At 60.5% G+C, this 25,278-nt stretch overlaps 1 protein-coding gene across 2 annotated transcripts in view; it reads left to right on the top strand.

Moving 5' to 3' along the window:
- The first annotated feature begins 4,561 nt into the window (after positions 1-4,561).
- The window catches only part of MID2 (midline 2), a 116,001-nt gene continuing 95,284 nt past the window's right edge, over positions 4,562-25,278 (top strand). Inside the window, exon 1 of one of the 2 annotated variants that reach the window (XM_075512788.1) lies at positions 4,562-4,668. The gene's annotated coding sequence lies outside the window, so the exon portion shown is untranslated. Of the gene's footprint in view, positions 4,669-13,605; positions 13,623-25,278 lie in introns of those variants that run through there. The other variant, XM_075512789.1, reaches the window with a different exon arrangement.

Raw genomic sequence — 25,278 nt, 5'->3', positions numbered from 1 at the left:
GTGTGTTTTTCCCGTGCCATTTTCTAGGCTTAAAAACCAGCCCGAACAGGGAAAATCAACTTGTCATGTGAAGCCAGTCTGTGCCCCACGTGGATCATCAGCACATCCATCCTGCGGATGCACAGCCCCGATGCCGCTGGCTGCGGCAGCAGAGGCTCTTCCAGCCCTGGATGTGGCTGGGGCGGCTGTTACCCTCTCTTTGCCCACCCTCAGCAGAGCCGGGGGGGCGTTGGGTTTGATGGTCAGCCCGGGAGCTCCTGGGCACTGGTCCATAAGCTGGAAGGGAAAATAGCGGGCACTGGTGCTGCTTTCTCTGTTCTCCACTCCCCAGCAAAGCTTGCTTTGGTGCCAAGTCTGTGAAGCTGAACCTATTTAGCTAACTGAGGAGTGATTTAATCTTGGAGTCACTGTGGAGGAAGCAGTTATAGCAGAGCAGGACTCTCTGCGTTAGTGAAGAAGTGATGAAACAAGAAAGACAGACCAGAGAACTTGTGCGTTATTTTGGTGGCGAGGAACCTGGCTGCTGGAGTGACTCACCGGCGATATGTGGGAGTCCACCCCTGTGTCTTTAAAATCCAGCCAAAGTCTTTTCCCCAGGGATGCGTGCTTCTGCAAGCACAGAGAGGGCACGGTTTTGGCTCCGCGTCGTGACCCCGGCAAGGCAGGGGAGACCCGGCTGGGGCACATTGTGCAATGCACTCGCCCAGCCCGGCCTGGGAACGGGGGAGGACTGGGGCTTGTCACGGCAAGGGGAGGGTTTGGAGACACCCGCCACCCCCTGCCCGGGAGCTTCAAAAACAAGGAGCAGCTCTTGCAGATGTTGCTGTGGGGGGTTCCCTGCTTCCCTCCAGCTCCCAGTTTCATGTCTTGCCTCTCCTGTCCTAGCTCCCAGGTAATGGGTGCCTTATCTCAGTGCCTCGTCCCACCCCACGGCTGGTCCCCAGCGGTACAGAAGCAGAACTGGGGACTGCTCCTGCTCTCTTGCTGTGGGAATGGGCTGGGCTCGCCCCTGCAGTGCCTCACCTGCCTCCTGGAGGCCTCCTCTTCCTCGGGAGGAGAGAGAGAAGGGCTCCCCTTAGAGAGGGTTCCTCATCGGCAAGGGTTGGATTTGCTAAAGCTTGTGTTCGCCTTGAGCAAAACCGCTTTACCTGCAACTAACTGGGATGGCTGAACTCCGGCGTAAGGGGAATGCAAACAAGCAGCTGAAGTATGGAGATGTGCAGAAGACGGCTTGAAGCCTGGCTAGATCGTCCTTGCCTATCAAACCCTGACTCCTTACCCAGGTGAGAGTTTCTCTGCCGGGAGTCCCGGGGGAGGCAGAAGGATGGGATTGCTCACAAGGTGGTGCAAAATCCTGCCCTTTGACCCTCCTTAAAGAGCTGGGCTGGACTGAGAAAGCATTGAGGGCTGGCTTGGGCGCAGAGAAGAGATGCACCATGCGCTTGAGAGAACAGTTTTTCCTCTTTGGAAATCAGCCCTCGAACCCTGCGGGGGCGGCTCAGCCCTGCTGCTGCTGCTGCTGCTGCTGCTGCTGCTGCAGGAGGGGGCTGAGGAATGGAGCCTCACCAAAGTGCCCTGCACCGCGACCGATCCCCTGCGAGACAAAGAGGCGTTGGGCGAGCGGATGCGAAGCCCGAAGAGCCTGTTTTGGGGCAGGTGAGGTCTCTGGTTTACTCCTCGGGGGAGAGAGCTGGAGATGGGATCAGGCTCTGAAGTTCCAGGCCTCGACATGAGGTGGTGCAAAGCATCCACTTCCCATCCCCGAACCGGGAGCCGCTGCTCCCTGTGCAGCAGCGAGGAGGAAGGACTGAATGCCTTTGGGGAAGAACTGGAGATAAAGGAGGTGCTAACGAAAGCTAGAAGAATGAAGTCATCAAAATATAAAAAGAAAACGAGAAGAGATTCTTCTCGGGGAATTCATCCATCCCTGCTCATCTCTACGGCTGCCCGCCTGCTCTTCGGAAGAAGCAGGACGAGGGATTCAGAAGTTAAAAGGATTGTTTTTCTCCCCTGTGCTTTCCACTGTAGGAACAAATTTTCGAGGGGAATCCTGCTTTATAACCTCGCGTTATTTATTCAGTAGGCATCCCAGGCACGCGGCACAACTCGCGTGTCTCCATTCCCCACCCGCCAAGCGCGGATGCTAATGCATACCAGCCTTGGGCAGGATAATCCTGAGTCCCCGAGTCCCAGCAACACGCTCGCCGCTGCATGTTACAAAAATCAAGACGGTCCCTGTTCAAAATGCACGGGCCCTCCTGGAAGGGCTGTTGAGCATTTGCCACTCCAAAATGACTTTGCGGGCAGACGATCTCGCCGCCCCTAATGAATGTGACTCACTCTGGATGGTTAGCACATTAGCATAAAGAGCTCTACCCTCCTGCTGCCCTGCTTGCTCAATTAAAGTGCCATTTGAACCTGATCCCTTCTGTGTTTTGAACACAAGCACATACACAACACCACTGTAATTGTAAATATTTGCCCAAGGTCACCCCTGACACCTCCCGCTTTTACTGCAGAGGCCCAACTAATCTCAGCGCTCATCAAGCTGTGAGTGGGGCTGTCATCTGCTGGTGATCTCTTAGGAAAACTGTTTGGGGGACTTAAACAAAAACAAATACTTCTGTCGCTGAGCTGCGGTCTGGTCTTCCCAGCCCACGTGGGCCCCAGCATCGGGTCTGTTCTACAGACGGAGCCGCAGCGATGCGCACCCGTCGCTGCTCCTCCGCTCGCGAGCGCCAGCAGCAGCCGCTTCCTGGAGGGCAGAGGAAGGCAGGGAGGCTGATCCCAGCAGCCGCTCCAGCCCCCCCTGCTCCCCAGCCCTGCCAGCTCGTCACCCTCTGCGGCGAGGCTGCCACCAGAGCTGGGAGCTGGCGTGACATCGTGACGCTACGTAGCTGGTCACCGCTGCACGATGCCCGCTGCCTGGGCTTTATTTCTCCCTGGCGTGCTGAGGGAGGAAGCCTGAGCGTCTCCGAGCTCGGGTCCGAGCTGAGCTGCCAGCCGCCGACAGTAGCCGCTCCCCGGCAGCCCCGGTCGCTGCGCAGAGCCCCGCGCAGCCAGGCTGTGACACACGGAGTCCCTGGCGATGGTGCTTTGCTGTGATCTCCAGCCATCTGCTAGCTGTTAGCGGCCTCATTTCTCCCGCGGCCTGATGTGCCTTGTCTCAGGGCTGCACGTCTGTGCTGTTGTCCTCGCCGCTTCGCCCCAGCCGCCAGCGCAGGGTGCGCCGAGCAGCCTCGGTCCGACCCCGGCTACCTGCTGCGGCCTGCTGGCAGCACTGCACTCGGGAAAGCGGCTTTAATTTCCTGCCTGTCTAACCGAAGGAGGATCGGGCCCTATCAGGCTCTGATCTGGCCGTCTGTTCTCTTCTCCCTCGGTCTGCACAGATGCAGACGGCAAGGACCGGTCCCAGGACAGCAATGAATTACGTGACTTGGCCGCAGCCGTGCAGGCTGTGTTTTCGCTGCCAGAACAGCAGAGATAGGATTTAATGCAGAGTAAGTGGCACATATGAGCTATCCCGCTGTCAGATCCTCCTAGGGAAATGGATTTGTAATTCCTCCACACGGTGAACTAGGTGAGAACAAGGCTGGCCGTGGCTGCGGTGTTGACCTCCACTGCTCGGGAGAGTACAGCTGTCTTGTTCCACTGGAAAGTCACAGCGTGACAGCTACCATGTGCTCGGTGTCACATTTGTGTGCGTGCAGTGACGACGGTATCACGGCGAGTTAAGGGCAGAAAACGGAGCAGCGGCAGGTCCCTGCACACCCAAGCCCTCCTCCAGCATGGGCAAGAATCTCTCCCTGTCTCACCTGAAGGAGCGCCGGGAGCCTGGATGTATTTTTCCTCACGTTTATTTTAAAGAGACGGCTCATTTCACACTCTGGGAAATATAAATATAATACAATATAAAATATAAATAACCCGTACAGCACGTATCCATGTTGCCGAGGAATAAATTACACTTCTGCGTTCCTCCTCCCTTGCTTCCCCGGTGCCGCTGCCGCGGATCCCTGCCTGTGTATGTGCGCTTTACGCGGCAGCGCGACCTCGCCCCACAGCCTGGCCCGGGACGGGGAGCCCCGGGACGCCGCCCGCTTCGCCGAGCTGGAAGCAACCCCTCGCCTGGCCCGTTTCCCCGCCGTGCCCGCCAACGGAAAACCGAACGCCGAGAGACGCCGCCGAGGCACCGGCTCTCGACGCGAGCACGCGGACGCCCGCCGTCCTGTCCTGCCCGGCACCGGCACCGGCACCGCCACCGCCACCGGCACCGCCACCCCTCACGCTGCCGCGCGAGTCACCAGGCGCCGGCGGCTCTCGGCGACGCGGGGCGGGGGCTGCGCGGCGCCCTCCGCGCCGGCCGGGCCGGGCCGCTCCGCTCAGCTCCGCTCCGCTCCGGCCCCGCCGCGGAGCCCCGGCCGCCAGGCGCGGGGGCGGCGCTGCCCGGCCCCGGCGGGTCCCGCGGGCGGCGGCGCTGCGGCCTCACCTGCGGCGGGAGGGGCGGCGGGGGGAGGCGGAGGGCGGGAGCGAGCGCGAGCGCGGCGCCGCCCCCCCCCCCGCCCCGCGCTCCGCCGCCGCCCGCCGCCGCCGTCTCCCCCGCGCCGCCGCCGCCGCCGCGCCTCCAAGATGACCGGGCAGCGGCGGGGAGGCTGCCGCAGCCCGCTGGTAGGTAGCGGCCCCGGGGGAGCGGGGCGGGTGCCGGCCACCGGGGGAGGGGGGTTCCGAGCCCGGCGGCGGAGCGGGGGGCCCCGGTGCGGCCCTCCCTGGGCTGCCCGAGGGTCTGCAGCAAGTGGCGGCGGGGGGGGGGGAGCTCCTGCCCTGCCCTTCCCTTCCCTTCCCTTCCTGGGAGCCGGTGCCCGGTGGCGGCTCCCCGCCACCCCCGCGCAGGTCTCCCGGCTGCAAAGTGCGTTTGCGAACCCGCCCCGGCATCTTCCGCCGCTCGGCGGGGAGACTGGGGGGGCCCGGCCCCTGCCCCCCCCTTCCGCGGGGGGCGGCTGCAGGGGCGGCGGGCAGCGAGGCACCCCGCGTCCCTCCCGGCCCCTTCCGCTGGCCGGGGCCGTCCCGCTGGGAAGCAGCGATTTATCGCCGGGCTGGCCGGCGGGAGAGGGGACCGGCCTGCCCCCCGCGCCACGCCGGCCCCCGCCAGCCGGTTTCGTGGCCCAGCGGCTTCCCCCAGCCCCGGTTTCCCCAGGGGGAGCGCGCCGCATCCTTCCTGCCGCCGAGCCCCTGGCTACGGGTGGAATCCCGGCATTTTTGGGTTCCCGGCTGCCGCTGCTGTCAGCAGGGAGCTCGGTGCGGAGCTGCTGCCTTCCGACTGCCGCCGGTTTCCTTCCTAGCGGTGTGGCACGGCTTCGGTCGTGATAAAGTTTAGTTAAATGGAAGTTAAAAGGTAACAGGTTCTCCCGAGACTGGCCTCGCCAGGAATCACGCAGGCTTCTTGCGGAGCAGGAGGGAAAAAATGGGCACGTGTAACCTATCTCCTAGTGCAAGCCCCTCCGTCGCGCCGAGGGGCTGGGCGGTGTTTCTTGGGATATTGCTCGGGCGTTTTATTGCCTGTGTTCTTAGGGATGTTATTGCGAGTCGTGAAGCGGAGCGTGTTTTGCTCGCGCTGAGAATCTGTTGAGCTGTTAGAAAATGCGCCCGAGTGACACGCGAGAGCTGAATTTCCTCGTCCTCACGCTTTATTTATGTGTCTTGCCTCCAAAAACATATCAACCGCATATTTTATTGCTCTAATGTGCACAGCTAAAGATGGTTGTAACGCAGCTCGGGCGGCAAAGGGCCGTTCTGCTGAACGGGTTGCGGAGTTTCTGGAGAGGGCAAATGGCTCTTGTTGCTCCATAATTTCCTCAAGTCTTGACACGCCGGGGCGTTAATGGCTCCGGCTCTGCCTGCCCTGCCTGGCTTTCGCCCAGGCCTCCTCACGCTCCCGAGCGAGCCCTGAAACCTCGACTGAGCCTTTGTTGTTGGAAGGCGGCTTCAAGGAGACCGGCTCTGCTTGAGGAGCTGCTGCAGCCAGACTGAAGCTGGCAGCCGGCGCCTGCCGGAGCGCTGCGCGTCGCGCTGGGGCATTGCTGCCTCCCGGGTGGCATCGGCTCAGCGGCCGGGTCACTGCCGGGCAGCGTCCGGCAAAGCCGGGCAGCGCCGCCAGCCCGTCACCCTGCGTGCACGGGGTCGAGTGGGGGCTTGAGCTGCTCCTTGACCCTTATAATAAGATCAGCGGTGCCCTTCCTTCCTTATCTCCCCCTGCTCCGGCGAGGCGGTGGTGCGCAGCGGCGCTCGGCTCGTGCTGGAGGGGGCCGTGGCGGAGCTGCCCGCGGAGGGCTGGGTGGCAGGCTGTGGGCAGAGCCCTCCGGCTTCTGCAGGTGCCGTGGGCTCTGCGCTGTGGTTGCCGCTGCTAGGAGCGCGCTCGGGACTCCTCGCTTGGCTCTTGCCCCTAACGAAGGGGTAATAAAACTAGCCACGAAATGGGACGAAGGGAGGCCCGTTGTGGCGGTCTCCCTGCCCCGGGCGGTGGTGTTGGAATGCTCTCGCACCCGAGTGGGTAGTCCTTGAGGATGCTCCTGGGAAAAGAGAGCGAGTGGGATAAAATAGGAGGAGGAAGAATGAACGTCAGTGACAGAAGCAGTTGCATCGATTCAGGCAGGTGGTGTTATTGCTACAGAGCCCTGGGTGTGCCGGCTGCTTCACAAGCGATTAGAGACAGGTCTGTGCCCTGCGGAGCCTTTTGCGGCATCGGGTGAAAGTAGTGTGTGCGTACAGCCGGGTCCTGAGAGTTGCACTGCCTGTTTTGTAAACGTTGCTTTAGAACGAGAAATGAAGCTGCAGTGGGTGATAAGTCCCTCCCTTGAAGAGTGTGCTTGCAGGCGGGCTGCGCTACAGTGGCCTCGCTGGCACAGGCACAGCTTGGGGGGGTGATGTGCTAACAGTTTGTGTGTCGTTGCATATATATACGTGTTTGTAAGGAGGGCGGGATCATCCTTGAGACCACATGAGATTGAAAAATGAGTTATTTTTAAAATCGGGATTGTCTTGCCTCTCGATCGTCTCCTCTAGGGGATGGGGAGACGCGTTTCCAAACCTGCACTTGAGTTTTTCACCCTGAATCCCCTGGGCTGTGGCTCTGAGTGGGTTTCTGTGCAGTGGTTGGGGCCGCTGGATGGTCTGGGGGGGGGGGGGGGGGGGGGTTTGAGCTCAGGTTATCTCTCGGGGCAGCTCCCGACTGCTGGGAGTTGTCACGTCTCGGAGGCTGCTCGCTGGAGAGACCCTGGCTCTCGGCTGTCCCATCGGAGTCACCGGAACCAGGACTTTCTCCGCAGGCTGCACAGCAGGTTCTCTAAGCGAAGCTAATAAGCGGTGTGGTTATTTTGTACCTCTGGAGGGAGTTACTGCTTCCGATAACATACCCACCTTCGCTCGCTTGAAATCTCTCTCGGGCTGGCGCTCCCCTCTTCGGGGCGAGCTGGGCTAGCAGAGTATGTCAGGAGGGTTTGTGGCTGTGGGGGGTGCTCCCCTGGGCATCCTCCTCAGGAGGGGCAAGAGCCTTGGGGAGGTTTGGGGTCAGGGTCTGGTCTGCTTGCCAGGGCTTGAACCCGTGCTGCTGCTTTTGCTTGTTTTTAATATTCTTCCCCTGGAAAATGAGCGCGTGTTGCAGCTTAATGAGTGCCTGGCTTTGCCGTCATCTTTTGCAAACGAGCAACTCCGTCAGCCTCTCTGATGAACGAGAGGACGCGGCGGGGACGCCGATGACTGGGCTGCCTCTTCCAGCCTGATCGCCTGCTGGTGCGGAGCCCGGGGTCCCGAAAATGCCGGGGCAGGGAGGTCATCGACGGGGAGAATGGGGCGTCTGTGCGCGGCTGAAAGCCGCCTTGTGCCGTGCGAGGGCGGCGCGGCCTGGCCCTGGCCGCCGGCGGGCTCTGGAGCCCGAGTGGGGCCGGGAGGGAGGCTCGCCCTCGGAGCCTCTGCCGCCTTCCTCTTCTCGTACGCGCGGCGGCCAGAAAGCGTCGCCTTGGCCCTTCTTGCCGGCGGCCCGGGACCCGCTTCTCGTCCGCGGGGTGCGGGGGGGGGACGGCCCCGAGCCCCGAGCCCCAGGCTCGTGTCGTCCTTGGAGGTGGCGCGGGGGCAGAGCTGGGCGCGCCGCGGCCCCGGCTTTGCGGGGCGGAGGCGGCAGGGCCCGGGCAGCATCAGCGAGATGTGCGGCGCCCGGTGGCTTCGGCATCTGCCCCCCCCCCCCCCCCCCCCGCCTCGTCCCAGCCCCAGGCAGGCTGGGGAGCACGGCCGGCGGCAGAATGGCTCCTTTTGTGCCTCTGGACACGCTGGCCTTTCTCAGGAAATAGCTCATTGTGTTCGCTGGCAGCGCCAGGCTCCGTCACTGCCTCCGCTCTGTCCCTGCGCTCCGTCCCTGCGCGGGGGCTGCCCTCAGCCCTGCCCGCTGTGGGCAGCGCCGGGCCCTGGGTCCAAGAGGGTGCTGTGGCCGGGAGGCAGTGGCTGGGACGGGGACATGGGGACACCCTTGCCCTTGCTCAGCCGGGGCTCCCGACTCACTGCGGGGGGAGGAGGGCAGCTCCCCCCCCCCCCCCCAGCCCCCCCGGCGATGCCCACCAGCACAGCGAGGAGAGGAGCAGGGCGCTGCCCCTCAGGACCCCCCAGCGTGGGGACGGGGCTTGGTGCCGAAAAGCTCTTTGCCCCGCGCAGCCTGGCCACGCTGCGCCCCTTTGCTCTGCGCGGGGTAACAGCCCGCCCTGCGGGGCCGGGGTGCCCCGGACCTGGTGCGGGGTCTCGGGGTGGGGGGGCGGGCATGCCTGCCTGTGAGTTTGGACCTCTTTTTGTCTTCTCTCCGTGCCCTCTTTCAGTTCCATGGTGCCGGTCTGCCTTTGTGCAGCTCGCTTGTCCCCACGTCACCGGCTGGGCTTGGCTTCCTCCCCGAGCAAACAAACCTGATGTGCCTCCGGGCGGCGGAAGGGCAGGGGACATCCCTCTGCTGCCCCTTTGCCCTGCTCCTCGCTTGCCTTTGGCGTCCTCCTCGCAGCCAGGCTCCAGCTGTCATCCCTCTCATGTCATTGTCCCCCCCCCCCCCCACCCCCCCGGCAATGTCCCCCTTCCCTCCCCCCGTGATGTCCCCTTCTTCTGGGCAGGGGTGCTCGTAGGGGATGTGGGCTGTCCCAGATGTCACCCGGTGTCACACCAGTGGCCGCTGTGAGAGCCCAGGACCAGGGAGGGGACGCTGCACCATCGCAGGTGCCGTTGCTTCCCCCCGTCCCCCAGGTGCGTGGGAAAAGCTTGGTGTGCTCTGCGGCTCCCAGGCTGCTCCCTGCCTCGGCCCGGGCTGCCCGGGGACAGTCCGGGCACGTTCTGGGCTGTGCTGAACCAGGGGAGCCTTAAACTGAAGTGGGAAGGGCTTGCGGGTTTCGGAGGGTCTTTCGCGTGAAAACCGTGTTTATTATTTAAACCTCTGCTGGCTGGGATGCGTCCAAGCGGAGGAGCGTGTTCGGTGCTGCTGCGAGCAACCTCGCCTGATACGCGGACGCCTGCTCTTCCCCGGCTGGGTATTGGCAGCTGCTTTTGTTTCCTTTTGGGCATTTCCCGCGGGATTTCCGCACTTCGAAAGGAAGAGGGTGCAGATGGGATCTGGTTCGAATGCGATCTTCAGCCAGAGTGCCCTGTGGATGAATGGGGACGCTTGCTCTCACCTGTGCGGATTAAAAGTGATGCCAGATTTTTTTGCTCTCAAAATTTAAGAGTAGAGAGACTAAATAGAAAGGGGGGTGGTTGTTGCGTTGTTTATTGGTTTTGGGGTTTTTTTGTGGTTTTTTTTTTTTTTTTTTACCTCCATTGCAGAGTTGGATGCTGCAAGCTCTTAGGTCTCAAAAGTGCATATTTTCTATATTTCTGTGTCTGGACTCTCTACTTGAGAGGGAAGAGGAAAACCCAGTAGCTTGTGAAAAGCCAGCACGAGAAATAATCGGAAACCTGCTACATCAGTGGGAAACTGAGGGCAAATCCAAGAGGTGCTTTTTGTAGGCCGTGCAAGAAAACATTTAGCAGGTTTGTGTGCCAGCTGCGCACACGAGTGACTTGGCGTACGTCAGGAGTGCCAGGGCTTTGCCTGCTCTCTGTGACGTGGCTCGAGATCCTGAAATGAAAGGGGCTCTGTGCCTCTGCAGAATGTTATTACTCTTGTTTATAACTGGAATTCATGTCTAAGAGGGAAATTAATTGCTAGGTCTGTTTGTTTATTCCTCATTTTGCAGACACAGGAGCTAGACCACAGTGGGGTAATGGCCTAGAAATTAAATTTCATTTTAATACGCAAACCCAATTTTGAGCTGGTTGACCGAAGGGGAAAAAATTAACTTCAGACAGCAGGCAGAGGTCTTCCTGAGGTAGGATTCAAGCACAGCGTAATACATGTAAGCTGGCTGAAGATCTGTATGGGAGTAAAGAGAAGATGCATATGTGCACACCCCTCTGAAATGCAGCCGTGCAGCATCCTTCGGCAGCAAGTCAGAGATGACGTGGAATAAATTAGCTTTTGCTTTTCAGAGAGGCACAGAGTGAGTTAAATGTGTTTCATGGACAATCGTCAGAAGAACCCCACTAAATCTGGTTGTGTAACTGGGCTGATTAAAATTAGGCAGGGGAAGGGCATCTAAACGTGCCCAGGTACCTGGAGCAGGGGTGGGCTGGGGCAGCCCCGCAGAGCACGGCGCTGGCCTTTGAGCGTGCTGGCGCGGGGCTGTGAGCAGCCACTCCGGTTCGCTGCCCCGGCTGGGTGTCCTGGGAGGGAGGGAGGAATTTGGAGGGGCTTCTTTGAGCTGCAGAGCGACCTGGCTCAACGCTCAGTTAAGGTGCAGGCTGGGCTTTTTGCTGGATGCTGCGCTGGCTCAGGCTGCTGCCCATGGCACCACTGTCGGGTGCTGGTGCTGAGCACCCCCGCGAAGCCGCACCGTGACACTGTGTGATGGTGGCACTGGTGGCTGCTGCGCTTGCGGTCGTGCTGCCTGAGATGCTGCGCACCCCCCGAGCTTTGCTTTGCCCAGCCGGGGTGTCCAGGGCTCCGGCGTGCGTGTGGGACCTGCTGTCCGCCTGTCTTGCTCCGCAGCTTCTCTCCAGCGGTGGCTGTAAGCAGATGCTTTGGGAGAGAGGGAATGGGGCAAGTGAGGGTGGCAGGGGTCTGCAGTCCCCAGGCAGGGGGGAAAGGACAGGCACAGGAGCTTGCATCCCTCCCGTAAGTGCTTCAAAGCCCCAGAGCTGGACCTGCTGCCCATGCAAGGAAGCAGATGTGGATCCAGGCTTCAGAAGTCCTGCACAAGGGGATTTATCCTGGTCAGACCTGCCCTTGAGCCAGTACCTGCTGGGTGATCGCTGCCCTGGTACTGTGGCTTCGGATGAGGTGTCTGCACCTCTTCTTCCTTCTTGCATTCAGCTGAAATCTCATGCAAGAAAATGCTTTTTTGTTTTTTTGCTGTGAGATTGGTCAAATGCTGGCCCAGGCTGCCCGGAGAGGCTGTGGAGTCGCCATCCATGGAGGTGTTCAAAACCCAATGGGCCACGGTCCTGGGCAGCCTGCTCCGGGTGACCCCGCGTGAGCAGGGGTTGGTCTCCATCCCCAGAGGTCCCTGCGGACCGCAGCGTTTCTGTGACTTAACCGGTTTCTCACCTGAGAGTCCCCGGGAGCGTGGCGGGCCCGGTGGCGTAGCGCGGTGCCTCGTGCAGTGGCTGCCGGGGATTCGGCACTCGCCTTGCGGCGCAGAGGTTTGGGAGAGCTGACGGCCGTGCGCGCTCGTCTCGTAGGGTTTAGTGGCGAGAGACCTACATCAGCCTGTTGGTCTGTGTGGTTATTGCTAGGGTGATGTCTCTCCTTGGAGTGATTTGCTCGGACCAAGTGGAGCCCAGACACGAAGGGAAGGGCCTGTTGCCAAGCTGTTAAAAGGGAATTTAATATTGGGGACTGCAGTCTGGAGGGGATGTGCATCAAAGGGGGAGCGAGGTGCCGGTGGGTTTGCTCCCGGCAAAGGAGGGACGGTCGATTGCCCTCCGTTTTAGGGACAGCATGGCTGGCAGCCCCCTCCTCTGGGTTGAGGAAAGAGGGGACGAGCTGTCCCGGCGAGCCCGGCACTCGCAAGCGTGGGGCTGTTTGTCAGCGATGTAGTTGGAAGAACCGTCATTGACATACAGAGAGGAAAGGCGAGATGATGCCCCGGGTCCAGAGGCCACCCAAACAGCCGGGTCTATGGCTGGGGAGGGAAGATATCGAAGGAAATGATAAACCCCTTCAGGGCTGGGATGTTGCTGAGAGAAGGGGCCCCGGGTGCTGTGGGCGACGCGCTGGGTGTCAGCGCGGGGCAGACATCGGACGTTCCTGCTTTGCAGCCTGACTCCTAGGCCAGAGGAGAGAGAAACTCTTCCAGGCAGTTAGGGGCAAGCTGAGCGAGGAAAGCATCCTTCATTTAGGAATTATTTTAATCCTTTAGCCCGGTGCCCGTTGAGGGCAGCGATGGTGTTGAGGAGTCGTTCTGCATGGTCTGTCTAGCTCTGCTGCCTGCTCAGCTCCCCCAGAATAGCCGGGCAATTCGCGTGAGAAGCAAGGCGTGGATTTTCATTGGTGTGCATGACAAATTGCTAGAAAAAGGGAGGTGGTGATGCTCCAGAAACGTGCTCTGTCGGGGTCCAAAGGCATCCAGGCAACAGGGGAAGTGCCAGCAAACCTGAGCTGGGGGCAAAATGCGGAATGCGGCGGCCTCCACTATGTGTGTGGTCAGGCCGTTCGAGGGGCCTTTTGGCCTCGAAACTGCTGATCTCAGGGTCACCCGAGGCTTTCTGCCACACGGGAACAAGGCTTCTGCTGGCTGCGATGATGCGGTGCCCCCCCTCACGCTCCCAGAAGGCCCCGGCTCGGCACCGATGCGCCTGCAGGGACGGCAGCGCGGGCGTCCCCGGGGCACGGGACCTGCCGACGTTGGCGTCCGTTCCTGCGGGCTGTCTCTGCCTCCAGCCGCGGAGCTGCAGCTCGTGCAAAGCCCGGCTCGGCTGCCCTGCCCTGCCGGGGTCGCCGGTGGCTTGCACCCGAAGCTGGGCAGAAGGGCTGTGCTGCCTTTTCCCGGTTCCCCCTGTCTGTGTTGGATGGTGGGATGCACCAGCCGCGATGGTGGGATGCACCAGGTGCAGAAGAAATCCAGAAACTGAATTGCTGCAGAAACGTATTGGCTCGGGCCGCTAAAGGCATTTTGTTTATGTTAAAGCATCCAATGTGTTCTTAAAGCTGGCGCTTGCGAGCCGCTGGAGTTCCTCCAGCAGCACGTCCCGGGAGCAGCCTGCACGCACATCGGCTGTCTCCTGAACCCTGTCTGTAAACACGGCAGGCTCGTTTAGGCAGCGCTCGTGCTGCCAAGGCCTTCTCCGTTGATCGCTTTGCTCTAGTGCTCGCGTTGTCTTCTCGTCGCTGCAAGCAGCTCCACCGCTGTAGAGGGGTTGGAGCACAGAGCGAGGATCCCGACCGGCTCTGAAACTCTGCTTGCAAGATCCCGACCTGCAGCAGGGTGCTGGAGAATGAGCCAAACTCAATTGCATTTGTTTAGCAAATTCGCCCTGATTTCTTCTGGCTTGCGCTTTGCATCACGGTATGTTTGTGGCATGCTGGGACCTGGCCTCGGCTCTCTCCACCGATGCCTCTGTCTGCCTGCGTTGCTTTTTTCCTCTCCCAGAAATGTGCTCTGATTTTTTTTGCTTGGAGGTTTTGCCTAGCTGCGGGTGCCTCCATCTCTTGCTCCCTGGTGCTGGGAGCGTTTGTGTGCCTGTAGGAAGGAGGAATGGCTGGGCTTTGTCTTGCAGGAGGGTGGTAGGTGCCGAGCTGCACGACTCGGGGCCTTTTCTATGGTGAGCAATCCTGGCCATAATCATCTCCCTGCCTGGCGCGTTCCTTCTCTTCCACGGCTGGCGGGTGGGACGTGTCCCCTGAGATCTCTGCTGGCCCCACAGCCATGCCTGAGGTTCTCCTGAGCCCCGGCTTTTTTGTGCTTCGCCTCTCAGGCTTGCTTTCCTCCTGGGAAATCTCCCGTTTCTTCATCGATGAGGGCTGGCCTCTCCCAGGGACAGGCTCCTCTTCTTTATCCTCCCTGGGATTTTTCTTCTCAGCCCCCAAATCCAGACTTGATGCCTCCTGGTTTCCCTGTTCTCCCTCGAAACGGCGGTCCTTCCCCCGCTTCCTGAAGCGTCTGCCGCACCGCTCCGGTTCCGTCCTGCCCCATCCCGTCTCCCTGCCCTGCGCTGCTCCCCCTCCCTCCCCGGCACCCCCAGCTGCCTCGCACAGATGCTCTGCAGCCATTTCGTGGGCGGACCAGGAGGATTTCTTCCTCACGCCCTGCTAGAGATGCTCTCTCCTGTTCATTGCTCGCAGTACAGGCTTATTTCGGCTCCTGTCTCTCTTCCCTTCTCTCCTGGCACCTCCACTCCTGTTTCCCCACCACCACGTCCTTGCTCTTTTCTCTTATCTCCTTTCGAGCCCGTCGCAGTTGCTCTCCCCGTCGCTGGTGGCTCCCAGGCTGGGTTTCCCCATCCTTTCTCCTTCCAAGCCCCCGCTGCCCTCCTGACACGGAGGGCCTCCCGATTGCTCCTGCCGCGCCAGGGCCGCATCCTGCACCGTGCCCTGCGTACGCTTCCCGCTCCGCTGTTCCCCCTCTCCCAGCCCCATCTGGGCACGGCTCCTGAGCTCTGCGCTCGCCTCTCGCCCTCGCTCGCTGTGTGCCGAAGCGAGCGCCCGGGAGGCTGCGCGCAGGGGCAGAGCTCGCGGGGTCTGCGGGGAGGCAGCGCGTCCCTGCCTGCGCGCGCAGGGAGCACGAAATGCGAAGCTGGGGTGCCAAGCTCTGCTGCTAAGGAGGAGGTTGCTAACGCGTCTTGCGTGCCCTTGCTAGCGTTCTCCCGGGCACTGATGCCCCCCGAGTGGAGCGCAGGGATGCTGTGGCTTCTGCTTTTGGTACCCCAGGCACCTGCCCGGACTCGCAGAGTTGGGGCTGCCGGGGTGCCAGCTGCGAGAGTCTGCGTATGTGCGAAACTTAATTTCTGAGAAGAACGTTGCACCGGTCTGTGACTTCATTATGCTTTGAAAGGAGGGAGCCTAGCTTCTGGTTGTCTTCAGAGGATGCTTTTTTGGGTGCTGGCTGCTGTCGCCTTTCTGGCCCCCTGTCTCCATGTGTGACATGTTTGCATTTTTCTGGCGTGAGATATTTCAGCCTTTTTTCATCCCTTTTATCTGATTCCTGAAGTCCTTTAGCAGCGTTTCATCCCATGAATAACCATCAAGCAGCGTTATCGCCCTGCTTGTCGGGAGGTGAGGCGGGCTGGTCTGTGGGGGTGGCACCGGTCGAGATGCCGCAGGGCTGGTGTCTTCTCCAAGCGCAGGGCGGCGATGCCCTGTGCCGTGCCGGGGCTGCCACGGGAGAGGACCCAGCTCCCGCACTGGCCCCAGTGTCCTCGCCGCATGTGGGGATGACAGCGGGCAGGAGAGGGGGCTCGGGCTTCTCCCCGCTGCCTGAAAAGCTGCTCGACGCTCCAGCCCTTGGCTGAGAAAGACCATGGTCTGGGCATGCCAGCCTGAACTGATTTATATATATAGAATTTTTTTTAAACTCACTCCTGACAATACTTTCTTAAGGCTCTGGCCACTAGTGCGGTCCCTGTGTGACCTGCAAAGTGCTGCGCTCCCTTCAGCGTCCTCGTGCATTTATTATTCTTCACCGGCCATGAGCTTTGCCGTCCGTCTGCGGAGAATCAAGGTGGTCGGATGCTCTCGGAGGCGAAGGCGCCTCTGCGTGTAAAACCCCGTCTCCAGCGAGCCTCTTGCAGGGTCTGTGATTATTACAAATGCAAAATATGGGGCATTTTCTTTTTTTTTCTGGTCATTAAAAGAACACTTCAGTGTCTGTGCTACGCCTCTTGTCGCTAAAAGCCATCCTCTGCCTCCCTCCGGCAGCCTGCGGGCAGGGAGGGAGCGGGCATGGCAGGAGGAAGTGACCTTCTTAGTTACCTGCTGCATCTCATGAATGGCATCGAAGGAGAGCTGAAGGGGACGGCAGGGAGATCCGTAGCCCCTGCACGCCGGCAAAATTATCTCGGCTGCCCCTTGGAGCAGGGAGGAGCGCTCCGGGTGATGCAGCGTGCCGGAGCCGCGCTGGCTGGGGAGCACGGGCTGCTGTGCGGGGGACGGGGTGATGGAGGCGACCGGTGCGGTCGTAATCCTCCGGGAAACAGGGTGGGGTGGGGTAATTACTCGGTGTGCTCTGGGATGCAGCCTGCGCCGCGCTTCGGAGCGGCGGGTTCAGGCGTTATGTCCTGGTCTTTCGCCACAGCCTGATCTGTTAGATGACTTGGTGAGCTCCTTGTTTCTAACCCGGCTGCGTGCGCTCAGGGCCTGCCTTGCTCGCTCGGTGTTTAATCCCCATCCTGGCACGAGCCATGGGACGTGGCGGTTGGTGTCCTGCAGCGGCGTAGCCTTACTGGTGCCCTGCTGATAGCCTGGCTTTGATCAGAAAACTTCTCCTTGGTGGCAGGGGAGCGAGCCCAGGGCTGCTCCCGGAGGATGGTGGGTGTTGCATTGCTGGTGGGGCGTCCTGTGACGTGCCACGCAAAGCGTGAGCGACCACCACTGCGGGTGTGCGGTGGCATCCGGAGCAGAGGGCGGGACACGGGGACAAGCTCTGCCATAGTGGTCCCCTCCGCATGCTGGACCTCCTCGCTCTCGTTGTAGAGCACGAGCTCCTTTGGACGGGGCTGTTGCCTTGTCGCATGCTGCGTTAATAAACGTGCAGGGGGTTTGGGGCAGCACCGGGGGGTTTGGGGCAGCACCGGGGGGTTTGTGCGAGCGGCTGGAAGCACGTTGCTGCTGCCCGAGCTGGTCGGGCCATGCCCGTACATCCCCCCGTCCTGTAACGCTGAGCCGTCCCTGCTGCCTGGGCCAGATCCTGCCTGCATGCGGGGTGCAAATCTTCCCAGGCCAGTGCTGTAGGCTGGGTGATAAAACCTAGGCGAGTTGGAGTTGCAGAAAGCAGAGCTTGGGGCTTGCGGGTGGGTGGGCATCACACAGCGGCGATAGCAGCAACAAGCTGAAATCATCCAGCTCCTACAAAGCCAGCACCGCTTGCTCGCCGGTGGCCAGCGGTTTGGGAGATGAGGGATCTACGAACCCGGCAGCAGTTCTGTGCCGCCGCGGCAGGGCGCGTGCAGTGCCCGCTGCCGTGCCTCCGGCAGATCCGGTAGCAGGGTGCTTAGGGCAGGGGCTGGCTGCTGGGCTCCCCGGGCGCCTTGCTGTGAGCCCCAGGCCGAGGGCTGCGAGCCTGGCAGCAAAGCGAATACAATTGCAAAATAATCTCAGTGGGAGGTGGAATACAGCTGGGGAAAGCTGAGCAAGTGGAATTGGTGTTTTGGGGGTTTTTTGTTTGTTGTTGGTTGGGTTCTTTTTTTTTTTTTTTTTTTTTTTTTTGAGGTGAAGGGTAAAAGTGCTTCTGTGCAGAAGTGATCGAGGGCTGGAGAGCCCTCTCCAAAGGGATGCTAATGGTTGAGTCACCTCGGAGCGCAGGAGCATTTTGTCTTGAAAGTCTTCGAATGACCTGTTTAATGGGCTGGCAAAATGTCCAGGGAGCGCTGATGTCCCTCTGTCATTCCGCAGCGCTGGGAGGAGGACTGGGAAACCTGGCTCACGTACAGAGCGCTCCCAAGGGGCCAGCATCGGAAAACGGTTTAAAAAATGGCCGTGATTGGAAAACAAGCCTCGGTTTGTCCCTCTCTGAGGTGAAGATGTGGTAGCTGTAGCAGCAGAGGATCTCCGACATCCTCTGGCCCGGCCGCAGCGGGAGGAGCGGGGTCTGCTGCTGGCTCGCGCCCTCCCTGCAGGAGCCCTGCGGCAACGTGGGGGCTTTCCTCCGAGTCCGCCCGCGGCCGGCCCCGTACGGCGCAGCTGGCTGGGCCGGGCTGGAAGCGCGGCAGGGCTGGAGCACGGGCGCAAACTCCGTCCCCAAACCTTCTGTGCTGGGACCCTCGCCGTGCGGGTGCCCGCAGCCCCCAGCGTGAGCCCGGGCGGTGCCCGGAGCCGCTTGCGCTGGGAAAAACGCGTCTCCAAAACACGTGCCTCGTGCGCCGGCCGCCATCTGCAAGGGGAAGCCTGAAACGGCGAAGCCCCGGGCTGATCCCTCGGCTCCGGTGCCGTGTTGCTTCCCTCCTTTTAAACAGCGCGTGTCTCTCGGCCGAGGCCCGTGGGCCGAGCTGCGCCGGTCTGGGCGCCTCTTCCCGAATGCGGCGGGGGGAGGGTGTGAAAGTCCAAAATATCTGCTACCTGCATTGTTTCTGCATGGGGGATTAACGCTAATTATTCCCCCATTGTCTTCAGTTCCTGCAGGAAGCCTTGTTTATCTTACCCGCTTCGCCAGGAATGCAACCCCAAGGAGCCTGTGCAGATATATTTAAACTTGCACAAAGCAGCACAATAGCCTTTGAATTTCCCGACTCCGTGGCATCGGTCGTGTTTAGTGGTTTTGGGGTTTGGAGGCGGGAGCGGGCGCTTGGCTGGGGCAGCCTGGCGAGGCTCTGCGGCAGCGGCTGGCTCTGGGCTGACTTCCACAGCCTCCAGTTAGCAGCGCACGAGGCTGGGATCCCTGCAGGGAGGCTGGAATAGCCTTGTCCTGCTGGCAGCGCCGAGCAGCAGAATGGGACTGAAGCGACATCGTCTGCAGCTTGCCTTTTCGTGGGCTCGCGGGGCTGACGCGGCGCCGCGCCACACGCGCTCTTCGGAGCGCTGTCTGAGCTGCCGTCTGGGGACGCGCCGCAGCCCTTAGCAGGCTGAGAGGCTGATGGAAGCCTTGGTCCAGCCAGCAGCTCTCGGCCCTTTTGGAGCCGTGCCTTGCTTGCACGGCCCCGTTCCGGTTTTCTCCCTTCCCCGGCGGGGCTGCCCGGTGCCGCTCTGCAGCGCGGGTCGGGGAGTGCGGCAGGGGGATGCCAAGCGGGGGGATACCGAGCGCCGGGCTGCCACGCTCGGGCTCTGCGCCTTTGGTGGGATGGGGCCGTACTGTGCAGGAGGAATCCCTTCTTTGGTTGGGGATCTGTCTTCCTTCTGTCCCCCAATAAACGTCCCTTCAGTAGCAGCCTTGATGTTTGCACAGCGTGAGGGTCCCTGGTGACGGGCCGGCTCCCTGCCGTGCCACGCTCGCGTTGCAGCAGCACTGGTACCTTCCCAGGTTTGGGTCTGTGTCTTCTCCTGGCTCTTTCCTGCAGCGGACTTTGCCACGAGTCCAACCTCGCCTTCGCTACGGTCATTTCTCAGCACCTCTTTAAACCCTCCTCCCCCGTGGGTGAGCAGCGCCGGTGCCCTGCGCTGAGTCTTGGTGGCCCCGTAGGAAACACTGGAGTGGGGATAACCCCGGCGTGGCTCGTGGGACGAAGGATGCTCATCCCCCGGTGCAGTGCCGGGGCTGCGAATGCTGGAGCGGGCTGCTGCTTCTCCAGCCTCCGGAGAGACCGAGGGGTTCACCCTCGAAATACGCTTCTCCTCGGCCACCCTGCTGCTCCAAGGTCAGTGGGGGATTTACGCGCAGCTGCCTGCGCTGCCTCGCCTTGCTTCTGGTTTAGTGAAGGAGCTGAGCTTTCACGGTTGGTGCACGTAGAAAGTGGGGTGGTGGTGTGGGGGGCTCTGCTCGCCCTGGAGCTAATGGCTGTGGGGCTTGCAGTGCCTGACATGGTGCTACATCGGTCGGGTCTTTGCCGGCAGCAGCTCTTTGCAGGGCTGGGTGTCTCTTTGCAGGGCTGGGTGTCTCTCCATGCAGCATCCATCTGGGGGATAAAAGCCATGACTTGCTCTCGAGCCCAAAAGGTTATTATAAAGCACCAGCTGCTGCTGCACGGCATTTGCAGCCGTGCCCTCCCCTCGTCCTTGCAGGGCCAGGGGCCTCTGGCTGCTTGCAGGGATGCTGCTGGGCTGGAGCTGCATTGCAGGCGGTGGCTGAGGAAGAGGGGAAGGACGTAGAGCTGCGGGGTGCGCTTGGAGAAAGGCTTGGATCAAAAAGCTGCCGCGATGTGTGGTCTGGCAGGAGCCAGCTGGGCGCAGGTCTTTTTTCGGGAGCTGCTGGTGCTGACACGAGTGCTGCGTTTCGCTCGCCTGCCTCACAGCAGCGGCTGACTGTGCCGGGCAGCAGAGGAGAAGCCGCTGGACCAGGGTGGCAGGAGAGCAAATAACTGCAGGAGAGGTGAGGGAGGGAGGGAGGTGGCGAGACCTGGAGCAGAGGAGGGGTTTGGCGGGCAGGGGAAGGAGGATTTGCAGGGGGATGGCAGGGCTGCCGGCGCCAGGGCCGCGGGAGCGGTGGACGCGCCAGCTTGGTGGCGTGCCAGGTCCCCGGCTGCTTTTCTCGGTGACCAGGCTGGAAGCGGCTCTCTCGCATCTGCGCCGGTCTTGGGAAGGTGGGGCTGCTCCCACCGCCGCTGCAGCCCTCGGAGCCGGGCGTCCGCAGCCGTCCCTGGCTCCGGCGCCGCGGGCTGCGGCTGCCTGGCATCGCCGTGACCCCCGGCTGCGGGGCTTTGGCCCCCGAGCTGCAGTGGCAGCTGCTGGCAGAGGGGCAGGGGCTGCTGGGTTTTGGCAGCGCCGGGCAGAAGCGCGTGGCCGGGGAGGCTGGGATGGGCGGACGGACACGGCACGGTGCGTGGAGAGGAGGTCTGCGATGGGCTGTTGCCTGCAGGCGGGTGAGCCTGGCTGCCGCAGTCCGTGGTTTTACTAATTGCCGGAGCACAGAGGCCCTGGGGAGCTGTGGTGTTCGATAGGAATCAAAAGCAAGTGTGCTGCGCTCCGGGGACTTGCCGAATCAGAGGGGACCGGAGAGATGCCCTGCACCTTTTTGTGTCTGTCAACCCCCAGGCCGCCGGAGAAGGTGGCAGGGGAAGGTTTCCACGCCGTGTCTGTGGGAATTGCGCCTTAAGGCTGCTGGAGGGTGGTGCGCACCTTTTCTGCGTGAGGCTTCTTTGAACCACTCCACTTGCTGAGTGGCGCGTATGGCGCGATTCTCGCATGCACGGCTGCAAGAGCTGGTGAGCAAATTGCAGGAATTATGTCCCTGGCCTGCCTCGCACGCCGTAAACTCCAAGCGCCGGATCCCCTGGGAGCCTTTGGCGGGCACGTGCTGTGCTGAGGTCCCGCGGGAGCACGCGGGGAGCTGTCACCTCGCCGAGCAGGGCCGAGCGCAGTGCCTCGTGCGCGCTGCTGAGCCGGGCACCGTTTGTAGGAAAGAGGTAAAATCTTCCCTTTGACCAGAACATAACTGGAGAAAAGACAGGTGAGCTTTGTTTGGTGCTTGCCTCTCTGATGTCTTGGAGGTGAATGAGGTCTCTCCCTGGTGGAGACCTTGTGGGCTTTGGCCGGAGCGTCCTTGCCCTGTGCGGGTACCCTAAGACAAGCTCCTTGGAGCCGCTTCTGCTCCCCGGTGAGCTCGTCCGAAGTGAGTGGTGCTGGGCTCACGCCGAAGGCTTTGCCTCTGTGGGCGAAGCGTTCAGCTCCATCTGCGGAAGGCTGTCGTGGATGCTGGGGGGTTTGAGGTGCTTTCAAGATCTCCATGAAATCCAAACGATGTGCTGCAAGGCTGGCGCCTGATAACCGGTGCACGGGGAGCGCAGCCTGGCGATGGCTCGTATTCTTGTGCAGTCGACCGGCTTGAAGTAACGCCACAACCTTTGTGCTTCATCCTACATGCAATCCTACCAGGCTAGACAAATACGACACTAGCAGCTGAGGGTTTAACATGAGGCCAAAAACACCCTCCTATTGTCGTGACCCCTTCCCACATCATACTTTCTTTCCGGCCCGCAGGAGTGTGCCTCTTCATTTCACGCCGGGCGAATTGGAGGCGGCTGCAGATGGGAAGGTTTCATGGCATCGCCAGAACAAATAGCGTAATCAATTGATTTCTGCACAGCTGTAGAAGTATTATTAGCCCTTTGAAACAATGGGAAACGTTAAGCTCCGGCGCTGGCTGGAGGGAAAGGATGGCAGGGCGTGCTGGGCACAGAAGGTGCTGAGCTGGGAGCAGCGTATTTGGGGGAGTATTGGGGAGAGCCTGCCAGGGCGAAGGCAGTATATAGAATATGTATATATGGGTATATAGAAATGTATACGTATATATGTGTATATAGAATATGTGTGTATAGAGAGCGCAGGGATCCCTGGGGGTGACGGGTGGTGGGGGCTCGTGGAGCCGCTTGACAAACGGAGAGGTGTTATCGGGAAGAAGAGAGAGAGAAGCGGGGCTGGAAAACGCAGCGCCCCAAACCAGAGCAGCTCGAGGGGCAGCCCGGGAGCTGCTGCAGCGGGGACGGGAGCGGTGGCCGGCCGGGCGTGCTGGACCGGTGATGCTGACAGCGGGGCCGGAGCGCCCCGGCTCGGGGCAGCGCCTGCGTGTTGGTTCCTAAGGCTTGCGCAGAGTTTACGCATTGGGAATAATCCCCTTTTTAGGATGGCAGTGGGGAAAACCCGAGCAAAACTAGCTGTGGCAGCTGCGGGGGCAGAGGTGTTCAAGGGGCACCCACCAGCCGTGCGGGGGCACGGGGCCGGCCGCGGGAGCCCTCCCCAGCCCTGGGAGCTCCGCTCCGCTCCGGAGCCTGGTGGGAGAAGTTCAGGGGAAAGAGGATGTTGTGATGAAGTGAAACCGTTTCATCCCATCAGTCAAGACAACGTAGGCAGCGATGAAGATGAAATTCCCCCGGGGAATAAGGTACTGTGCAAACGGAGAAATTAAAGAGCAACAAATCACCAGCGCCCGGTGGGCTCCAGCCAGCTCTTCTGAAGGAATTTAACAATGGAGCGGCTGAACTGCCAGCAAAAAGTAGTATCTCATTAAAAGCAACTGCTGCATGGGAGCGCAGCCTCTTCTGCTCTGTCCTTATTTTAAAGAGGTACAAGAAGAACTGTGGGAATTACAGAGCAGCCAGCTTTATTTTAGCACCAAGGACATTGGCTGAGAAAATAATTAAAGCTCGTGTGGAAATGCCTGCGCTTCAGTGTGATAGATTAAGGACAACAACACGTGGCTTTTAGACAGGAAATCCAGTTTACTCGGGTTTTTTTTTTTTTTTTAATCTTTTTTCAGTATTGCGATAAGGTGATTGGGGAGAGCAATTGGGAGATGAATTATTTGGATTTTCAGAAAGCCTTGGACAAATTTGCGAAGTTATTAAGGAAACTGTTAAGGCAGGAGCCGTGGGAGGAGAGGCCAGGTTCTGTTCGATGTTTTCAGACGTGCTGGGAGGAAGGAGCAGGCGAAGAGGCGCGTGCTGCGACGGCCGGGCCGAAGGATGCTCTTCACCGCCTGGGGCTTTAAGCCTGAAATTCAGTGTTAAATACGCACAGCAGCTCCACACGCACCAGCGTATCAAGGTTGCAAGTCAAGCACAGAAAAATTAGGTAACGCTAGGTCTACGTTGGCTGGATGAGCCTGATCGCCTCCCCCCCCCTCCCTCGAGTATCTTCGTTAGGTAGGAAGCTGTTGCTAATTACCCGGTCGGGGGCTGTTTATCCTCGTAGGACCCCTGCTTCTCTCGGGACAGACCTGTGCCAAGGACAACTTTAGGGCAGTTCGTCGGAAGGGCCGACGTTTGCAGGAGCGCGGTGTCGGCAGGGCCGGGGGAGCCCCTCTCCCCCCCAAACCGGGGAGCGGGTCCCTGCCGCTGCGGGAGGGTCCTGCTGCGCCGGAGCCGGGGCTGCGCTGGGCAGCCGGGGCTCGTCGGGGACGGGACGTGGCTGCTGGACGGGGATTTGTATTTTTCCCTGAACAGCGATCTGATTTTGAGCTAATTTTCCCGAGGACAACAAAAAGCACACAGACAACTGCTGCCCAGATTTTACATCCTGCTGTCGTGGAGCCAATTAAGGAAAGGGTTGCCTTTTTTTTGTTTTTTTTTTTTAAAGTATGGGTGGAACAACATAGCTTTTTTTTTTTTAAGCCTCATTCTTGGAAGTGGCTGAGCAATTTGGACTAAAGTTTTTCTGGGGAGAAAAAAAGAAAAAAAAAAAGGGGGGGGGGGGGGGAAATCACGCATGTTGTGGAAAATACCAACCTGAAGAGCTGGCGTTTGCCTAAGCAGGTCCGTAGAGGAGAGGTGGTTTGCAGTGTGGGGCTCTGAAAGGCTGGCAAAGCCCTGCCCAGTTTTGGTGCTGGGGGAGACCAGGAGGAATTTCAGGTGGACTTAGTCATCGCAGGGAAAAGCGAGGGCTGGCAGAGGGCAGGAGGGTGTGCTGGAGGGGAAAGCGTGACCTGCAGACGTACGTTGTTGGGGTTTAGATTCTCCGTAACCGTTTAGGAAAGCGGGTGCTGCCGTGCCCAGCTTGGCAAAGGCTGATGCTCGCCGCGCAGAAGGCGCGTCGACCCGTCCCCACCAAATGGCAGCGGAGCCGAACGCTGGGTGGGACTGGGTTTTTTAGCCTGATAAACCCTCCGCAGTCGTACAATAATTATGCGCTGATGCCTGGAGAGCACTGAGAATTGCATCCTACATAAATCAAACCCGTAACTCGCGTGGCTTGGGAAGAGCTGCGGCACTCCTTGCGCCGTGTGTCTGGCCGTGGGCAGGGGTAGGAGGACCAGCTTCAAGATGTAGTTGTGGCCAAGCCCAAGAAATGAAAAGAAATAGCAGCTGTTAGTTTTAAACACCGATACGATGCGTCATATTGATTTTTGGTGTCCGAACCCCACGGCACAGGGCTTGCGAGGCGCGGATGCGTGCGCAAGAGCTTTCTTGCACCAGGGCCCGAGGGGAAACCACGAGCAGAAGGAGCAGGGGGGATTTTGGGCTGCTTAAAGATGGGCAGAGGGATCAAGGGGAATTTTGGGCTGGCCGACCATGGCGCTAGGTGATGAACACCAGCATGTCCCCTCCCGGGTGCAGATGGGGTGAGGTGAGCAGCATCTCTTCCTGCTGTTTCTCTCCCTCCCCTCTCCTTTCCTTGGTGGCAAACCTCTGCATCGCTCACGGTGAACCTTTGGGCTCAGGGTAGCACTGAAGCACGTTTGGCTTTGATCTTGTACAAATAACAATTTGTGAGAGGCGGTAGGGGACGTTTGTATCAAACGACCCTTGGTATAACTTACTAAAGATAGCCCGTGCGCCCCTGGGGCTCGCCACGCTCGTGCTGCTCCAAGTCAGCACGTGGGTTTCAGAGCCCGTTAAAAAGCTGGGCTCGAGGTAAAAGCACCGGTCCCGCCGCGTGCCGGCAGAGCACCCACAGCGTCGCTTTGCTCGCCCCGGTGCTCGCTGCCT

This window comes from Mycteria americana, chromosome 10 (genome assembly GCF_035582795.1).
Source record: "Mycteria americana isolate JAX WOST 10 ecotype Jacksonville Zoo and Gardens chromosome 10, USCA_MyAme_1.0, whole genome shotgun sequence".
NCBI classification, from domain to species: Eukaryota; Metazoa; Chordata; class Aves; order Ciconiiformes; family Ciconiidae; genus Mycteria; species Mycteria americana.
This window is presented reverse-complemented; position numbering and strand designations above follow the sequence as displayed.